Source organism: Canis aureus, chromosome 20, assembly GCF_053574225.1.
Source record: "Canis aureus isolate CA01 chromosome 20, VMU_Caureus_v.1.0, whole genome shotgun sequence".
Classification (NCBI taxonomy): Eukaryota; Metazoa; Chordata; class Mammalia; order Carnivora; family Canidae; genus Canis; species Canis aureus.
The window spans coordinates 1,508,268-1,516,931 of record NC_135630.1 but is presented as its reverse complement, the minus strand read 5'-3'; the positions used below and the strand labels follow the sequence as shown (position 1 = coordinate 1,516,931).

At 38.1% G+C, this 8,664-nt stretch overlaps 1 long non-coding RNA gene across 1 annotated transcript; it reads right to left on the bottom strand.

Moving 5' to 3' along the window:
* Positions 1 to 2,238: 2,238 nt before the first annotated feature.
* Positions 2,239 to 5,777, bottom strand: LOC144291407 (uncharacterized). The gene is made up of 2 exons (XR_013358667.1): positions 5,623 to 5,777; positions 2,239 to 4,431 (listed from the first exon to the last, which is right to left on the bottom strand). It is a non-coding gene; the product is annotated as an uncharacterized LOC144291407 (long non-coding RNA).
* Between the last annotated feature and the right edge of the window lie 2,887 nt (positions 5,778 to 8,664).

Below are 8,664 nucleotides of genomic sequence, written 5' to 3'. Positions count from 1 at the left end.
AGGCCAGAAAACCATTAAAATTAGTGCTTTCAGAAACTTGGCCTTTTGGCGGTGCGCTGGCACTTGAAGAACAACCAGTGCACAACTGCACCTTCTGCAAAACCCAGACAGCTCTTTTGAGTTTCCCTCATTGATATCTGTGATAATGACAACTTGCCCTTCCCAAATCTGGTAGGTTTCAGTTTGGTCTTTTATTGCCTTCCTGAGGAGGGGGAACTCGGAGAGGCCAAGTGTTTTCATGTAAACCTACACCCAAATGGAGAAATCATTGGACAGCCCCTGCTGTGGCTGAGAGGCTTTCGTAGTGTCATTTGATTTAGGTACTGCAGAGTCATGAGGCTAATACAACAGGACAAATTTTTGTCCATTCCACTTGTTTCCACAGAGACCTATGTAGCGCTGTTCAGATCAGTCAAAATAGACTGAGTACATGAATCATCTTCAATTCTGCCATTGTCTTCCTGAACTCACAGTAGTTTCAGGTCTCCTTCAACTGAGTCTACTAAATCTAACACTAGAAAACATCTTACCTAAGCATAAAGACTCATCTTGTGGCAAATATGAATCCATTAATCCTACCAGAATATGTTAAATGACAGCCACAGAGTTTGGTTATGTGTTATCTGAAATTGGTGTACTGAATTTTCAGTGTGGAAATTTACTGAGTACCCAGGACCTCTGCAAGCACTGCACTAGATTTGGGAATGTTATGCTAGGTGTGGAGAAATTTACTACATTACTTACTTGTTAGCTACTACCCCAGTCCTTACATCATGGTAATTTTTGGGGGTAGCTAAAACTATCATCCTCCACACTTTACAAATGAATTAGAAACTTCTCAGTAGAGTTTGCATGTGCCCCAGTTCCCACAATAGATCAGAAGCATAATAGGTTTCTGGTCCCTTGGTCTATCTCACTCCAGTCCTTATTATCTTTCTACACTGCAGGGAGAGGACATGAAGATAGAGCAAAGGACAGTGAAAGACTCATGAAGGGACTGTAATCAGAGAATAAGAAGAGAGCATTTGAGCTTGATTTTAAAAGAGGAAATGAAATAGAGATAGTAGGAATGAAGGATGCAATCACTTAAAGAGGAATCAATGAAAGGGAAATGAGTATGGCAAAAAGTATTCCATACTTTGGGGAAGAGCATATATGTAAGGGAATAAGGAGAAAAGACTGGTAAAGTAGGAGACAGGCAAGGATTCCACAAAGGCCTTGAAACATGGAAGTTTGTTTAAAAGGGTAAATTCAATGAAAAAATCTTATTAAAATAAGTGATTACAATGTTTCAGTGTATGACTGTAAGGTGGATTTTTGGGTAGAAACTATAGAGAGACATTGACTAAAGAATCTAAATGGACTTTAGTCCCCCCAGCTGTAAAACCACATATTGTCACATTCCCTAGGTCTTTCAAAAAGGAAGCAAGCTTTTGCTCTGGGATTGGGATATGAAATGCCATATACTATTCTTTTCCTACAGGATATGCTTTCATTTATCAATCAGAAAGGACCACTCACGAAAGGCATCTTCAGAAAATCAGGAAGTAGAAAATCATGCAGAATCCTAAAGGAGAAACTAAATTCTGGGGACAGAGTGAACTTGGACAGCGAATCTGTTCTTGTGGTAGCATCTGTTTTAAAGGTGGGGAAAGTTCTAGCTTTATCCACACATGAATAACTCAAGGTGTGATTGGTGTCTTTCATTATGATTGCCCAGGAACCATCATAGGCATAACTGATTAAGAACTTGACACACTGGAAAACACTTCATGAAATCAAAATTTAAGGAAGCTACTGTAGGATTTAAAAGCCCCATACATTAGAAATATATTCTGTTTTCACCATTCACCACCCGCCTGAAGGCTCCATGCCAAATACTAATACTAATATGACTACTAGTAATAATAAGAAATTTCAAAATATCCACTGGCACATACATAATGTTTACAAAGCAAACATCCTGCTTTTGATGACATCCTCACCGCCCTCCTAATGCAGGCAGTTTCCAAAAGAAAAATCATATGAAACATTTGAGAATAGACATAGAAGATTACAATAGTAAGCAAGTGTTTACTTTATGAGGAATCCAAAAAGGCTCAGTGAGGCAATCATTCTTAAGCATCATTTTCTCCTGTCTCTTAATGCCTTTTACTTTATAAGTCAGGGAGGAAGGATTTTGCCATTTGTGTCTGCTTTCACCACATCCTAAGCATCCTTTTATTAATATTTGAGATGTCTATCCCACCATCCAAGGTTATAACGACACGGTAACCAGCTCTAGCTACATGCCTCTTTTGATAAATCTAACTTTTGGAGTAGGCACAACAGACAAAAATAGTTTCGATTCTTAAAATTCAATAGATTGACTCAAAAAATAGATTTTTGAAATTATACAGCTAATTCACAGATATCCAGTTCTATTCCTAAAAGGGAAATGGAGAAAGAAGTGAGAACTAGAACAAACAATTTAATCCATCTACCTTGGCACTTGCTAACAGCTCTGAACAAAACTATGTTAAGGCAGTAATGAGGACACCCTTAGAATCAAGGTCATATTTGGTCCTTCCTTGTCCCCCATTACTGTTCAACTCTATGATAGATACCAATAGTCCCTGACCACTACTACACTGAGCTATAGTAAAACACACCAGTAAATATATGTATAGACAACAAGAGAAAGAGGAAAGAATGATGATACATTAAGTACTTGAATAGCATGGTAAGTGTGCCCTCTTTAAGCTGCACACATGGAATTGACGTTTCTAGCAAGACTTAGTAGGGTCTTTTCTATTTCTGTGTTATAATCACAGACTAGGAAGATGGTGACCAAGAGTATGTAGAGTTCTTAGACATTTCTAAAGTTTTCCCTTCCTAAAGTTGACTAATCTTTGTGGAGAATCAGACTCTGCAACCTTGGCCTGAATAGTATCATGTCAAACTATCTGGAGAATTGGCCTACACTAGAAATGAATATATCCTCAGGACCATCATGAGTTTGCCATTAGACTATCTGATACAGTGATTGAAAGGAAGAATGATGCAATTATGAGAGTAGTTTTTTTAGTAGTTTGCAAAAAAGCGCACAAAAGAGTAAGTGCCATATGCTAGAACGGAGCTTTGTCTTCATTTCCACTAAAGCCTAGGCTCTGCTTTGATGCTTTCGTTTTTGTTGGAGAAAATCCACACACCTGCTTTCTCATGTGCACGTCAATGGAGAGTCAGAGCTGAGCTCCGTGTGGGTCACAGTTTGGGTATCTATGAAGGAAGTAGGGACTTAACTGAAGTTTTCAACTAAGTGTTTTCTCTGTAATATTTCCAATATGTGTGTGTGTGTGTGTGTGTGTGTGCGTGCGTGTATTTTTTATCTACATAGTATTTTCTTCTAAATATCCAAGGAAGTTTACTTTTATCCGACCTCTATGATAAGTGGCTTGGTGTTTTTGATGAAGTGACTGAGGAGGAGAAAATAAATGCAGCCCAGAGGTAATGATGCAATAATTTCTCTACTCTGGTCATGTCTCAGAAATACAGGCAATATACTTTTAGGAAAAGATTGGTTTACATTTGCCACTTTGTCCACTAAAGTAACAATCAAAGCCAAAGAGTTTCAATTCTTCAGACCCATGGAGGAATGTTTCAGAATACAGGCATGCCTTATGGCTATTATTGCTCTTTGCCTGACCTTATTAATGTAGAATCCTTAGCCATTGTACACCTTCTGAATATATGAAACTGGTAGACAAAACTCACTGGCCTAAGGGAGATCCTAGAGCATCAACAGCCCGTGGTGTAACCTTACGTTTGTCAAACATTTAACCAGAGTGGATTAGCTCAGAAATCGAATTCAGTGAAACATTTTCGTATACATTCATGCCTCGAACTCTGCTATAGCAGGTTGTGAACTAGATCTAGAAAGATGTTCTCCGTTCTACATCTCTATACTTCCAGCTTCCTAAGTGCAATGACTTGCCTTATTCAAAAGTGTATCTTTCTGACTTTAGGCTTCTAGCCCAGCTGCCAAAAGCGAATGTTGTTCTCTTGTGATACCTTTTTGGAGGGTTATACAACATTGAGCAACAATCTTCATCCAATCAGATGACAGCTTATAATTTATCAGAGAGTGTAGCCCCATGCATTCTTTGTCCACCTAATTCCTCCAGCTTTGAATTGATAGACAACTTTATAAAAAAGGTAAGAGCGCTCTCATTTGTGTCCCCTGAGGTTTAGAATCCATGCTTTGAATCTGAAATGTGTAGTAGTAAACTGGATGGATCAGTTCTGAAAAGTGCACAACTTCATAGGCTTCCTTGGAATGGCAGAGTTCGTTATCCTACTCTGGTGGAATATGGGAAGGGGTGTTGTTAAAGTGTGAAACGCAGAGCAGTTGAGTCGCTTTCTTCCCATCCAGGAGATTCAATACTAGACTACCTAAATAAACGAGAGAGAAGAGTGGTGTGATATGATTGAAAAGAACCTGGGCTCTGGAGTTTGACAAGTCAAGGTTAAACTCTCAGTCTGATCTTTGAGGGGTGGGGGAGCTTGTAACCTTGGGCAAAGCCATGGATTCCTGATAACACAATGGTAACAACATCTAGGTCCTCTGGTCAGTACTGGCACATCCTAGGTGGATCGGGCACTATGAGCACCCATGGCTCCAAACACATTGACCTTCCTCTGTAAGTTGTGGCTCATTTAGAAAAATACATGGCTACTGTTTTGCCTCTGTTACATCAGACAGAAACTAGTAGAATATTCCAGAACATCCTAATGGAGCCACACATGTCTAATAAGATGACAGCTTTTCCCCAAGCACATGCCGAGAGACAGCATTAGACAAAGGAAGACATGAGGAGGGACTGCAGTTATACAGACAGACATGTTTTCTCTCCAGCCATGTGAGTTTTTCCTCAAAAAAAAAAAACAAAAAACAAAAAACAAATACAAAGAAACCCTCAGGAATCTCCAAATTCCACTAAGATACTTCCTCATTTAAGAAATGGATTTCATAAGTTTTTCTCTATGCTTTATACATTTTAATTAGATATTATACAGAAGTTATAATCCAATATATACTGGAAACAAATTTTTAAAAAATAAGTAAAGTTTAATAAATTAGGTTACCTTGAAAACTATCTTAGTTTTAATGGTGTAACCATTGGTATCACAATGTTAGCTATTAAACTAGGCCACAAATTAGAACTTTAGCCCACTGACTAGTAGTATTTTAAAATCTATACCCAAAGTACAACAGAAAGTATCACTCTATGTTATTTTTTATTTGGGAACTCTGATTTCTGTATATTTTTTTTATCAACTCTGCATTCTTCTTAGAAGTCTTTCACATTATTGGTTAGATCCAAGATTTATAAACAAAATGTGACTTATAGCTATGCCATATGAAAAAGAGCACCCCTTTGTGGTCCTTTTCATTACAGGTTTCTCTTGTACACTTTTTGATTGAAAATTGCCTCAAGGTATTTGGAGAAGACATCACTTCTCTCTTGGGAGAGAATTCAATGAGTTGTGATAACAATGAGAAGGCTGCAGGTACTGTGAATAATTTAAGTGGCTTTAGCCAATGCAGACAGCAAGGTTGCCGCAGGTCTGGCAGATACTTACCCCTGTTCTGGATCCCAGAGCATCCCCAGGGCAATGATTCCCAGCTGCCTCTTCTTCTGAAGGCTGGCTCACAGGTCAAGGGAGGTTTCACACTGTTGGAGACCAAAAAAATCATAGAAACTTCAAGAAGTTTCTAGCAGTATTAGGAGATAGCATGGAATGATACAGTTTTAGGGAATTTTTTCGAACACAATTTTAAATGGATCCCACATATATATTATATTATATATGTTGTTAAGCATATAATACATAACTGTGTATTTCAATTTATAATATATAAATATGCTCTGGTTGTTCCTTTCCTATGAAGCACTGAAAATACCTGTTTACTTGGTTGTTTGTTTAGTTTGTTTAGTCAGCTGGCATGTTGCCTATTGCCTAAAATGTCAACTCAGTGAGGACAGGGACCATATCTGTCTTACTCACATCAGGATAGCCAAAGTTTAGCAAAAGTTTGCCATATAGCAGGTAATTCAGTAAATACTAATTGCTTCTAAGTGTCTCCTGTTTTGTTTTTTTTTTCACTCACTACACTGCCTGTAATGAGCCATTAATTCTCCTGGGGGGGGAAAAACTGTTTCGTTTATTAATTCCCAAAGTAAAAAATGCTAAAAATAAAATAATAACAAAATGTCCCTGCTAGATACTTTATAGTCTCATATTACTGTTTCCCATACAAATCTTTCTGGTTTCTTATATTGAAGTGCGAGAGTGAGGTACTTGTCTCACAGAGACAAGCTCATGGACAAAGGAGAGTGAGTAAAGCGATAGAAGTTTATTAAGCAAGGATACAGAAAAAGCTCTCAGATACCCCTAACAGGGTTGCCACTGAGGGCTCTTCAGGCTGGTCTTTTACTGAAAACTTGGCCAGGGAGTTTGTGGCCTTGAGATTCTTGTGCAGTCTTGGTTTGAGCAAGGACTATTGATAACACCCTTAATGACTTACTTCTTTGTGGTCTGGTGACTTTCTCTGATTGCATTATAGCTGCCAAAGAAAAATACTCCCTCACCTCTGGGACCCTGTGGTCTGGTCTATTTTCTTATCTCTGTTTTTTTACATCTCGGCACCCTTGTGATTTCTGTAAGCCTGATTTCATGGCCCTCCCTCTATCTCTCCCTGCCCTTGCTCAGTATCACCTGAAAATCAAGATGTTTCAACACCCAGTGATAAAAATGGATATATCTACCCTCTACAAAAGAGCAATGTGGAATGATCAGGATACAATCCCAAGACTCATATGTTTTGTGGAAGGTCCAGAGTTCTGTGTTCATGACACTACTTTTTATCTTTTCCATGACAGAACAGTTGGCAGAACTGTATGATGTGTGCTACAAATATATGTGAAATGGCATTATTTTGTTCTTGAGCAACTAATGTAAGGTAGCATTGTTCTCCATCTGGAGGTTCAAAATACCAATAGGATACATTCCCTCTCCTTAAGGAAGTCACATTCAAGTAAATTAGTTCATGCTAATGTTAGTCTTCATGTTTGTACTTGCTAAAAGATTAACATTAACAGTCACCTATCTCTTAAGAACACAGGACTAGAGGAAAGGAGAGCAGAGGAAAGAGTTAAGAGCAATAAGGTTACACGTCTTTATTTCTTCTTTTATTATTATTATTATTATTATTATTATTATTATTATTATTATTAGCTGCAGGGCAGTGTATACACCATAGCTGACCTTAAGAAAGGACTTGATTTTGAGATTTTGCCATTTGTTTCTCACTGTTTTCTATTGCTGGTTGCCTAGTCATAGTCATAAAGCCCAAGAGAAGTTAAGAAAGCATGTTTCATTTCTCAATCCATTAACATTAGGGGAAAGCTATGGAAAGTAGATATAATAACATTTGCTTCCAAGTCTAAAAGACCATAAAACATGAACATACCCAGGTGGGAGCTTCATACCCATGTGTAATCCCACCACAGATCAATCATCATTTTGAACTGGAGAAGTAATTTAATTAGGTTTACCTAGTTTATAACACATTTTACTGAAACTATTTATCTGCTTAGTTTTATGGCATTCAAGTCCAGAATGAGTGGCCTCTGTGTTGGATTTTATCATATGTTATTTTATGCATTTCTTAAGATAATGGAAGTGGAATCTCAGAGAAGCAGGCATAGAGAAGGTTTTCAGTTGTTTATCGAAATCTGCAGTAACACCTGCTTACTATTGCAATTTAATCTTCAAGAATGTTATCTCCAAATAGAAAGATCAATGATGGAAAAATGGTATTCGCTATCTATAGAGATGCTTTATTGATTTGAACCACAGCCTTAAAGAGGCATTTCCCAGTGCTTGCTTTCCTTTCTTTATCTTTTATTTTTTAAAGTAAATGAAAACAATGTTAAACCATTTTTAGAGCAAGAAACACAAAGCATATTGCTCTAGTGCCTCTTTTAGAGATAACTCCATCTAAAATGCTATTATACTCAGTGGAGAAGCAACATCCCTTATCCTGGATCTCTGAACAACCTTTAAATTCTATGAGTACTTGTGATTTTCTCCAACTTCCTATAATACTGTAATATTCTATCTGTGTGGGAAATGTTTAGAGGTGATGTTAAGTGCTGCATGTATGGGCCATGCAAGAATATCACACCCAGGGGCACCTGGGTGGCTCAGTTGGATAAGTGTCTGCCCTTGGGTTGGGATCCTAGGGTCCTGGGATCAAGCCCCATGTCGGGCTCCCTGCTTAGTGGGGAGCCTGCTTCTCCCTTTCTTCCCTCCTTTGCTCCCCCTCGCTATCTCTCAAATAAATAAATAAAATATTTAAAAAAATATATTTGTTATGAGAGACACACACAGAGAGAGGCAGAGACACAGGCAGACAGAGAAGCAGGCTCCATGCAGGAAGCCTGATGTGGGACTCCATCCTCGGACTCCAGGATCACGCCATGGGCCAGAAGGCAGATGCTTAGCTGCTCAGCCACCGAAGTGTCCCAATGAATAAATCTTTAAAAAAATAACATACCCAATTACCACCTGTTTGAAATAAAAAAAAATACCCCCGAAATTTTAAGTATAGACAATTAT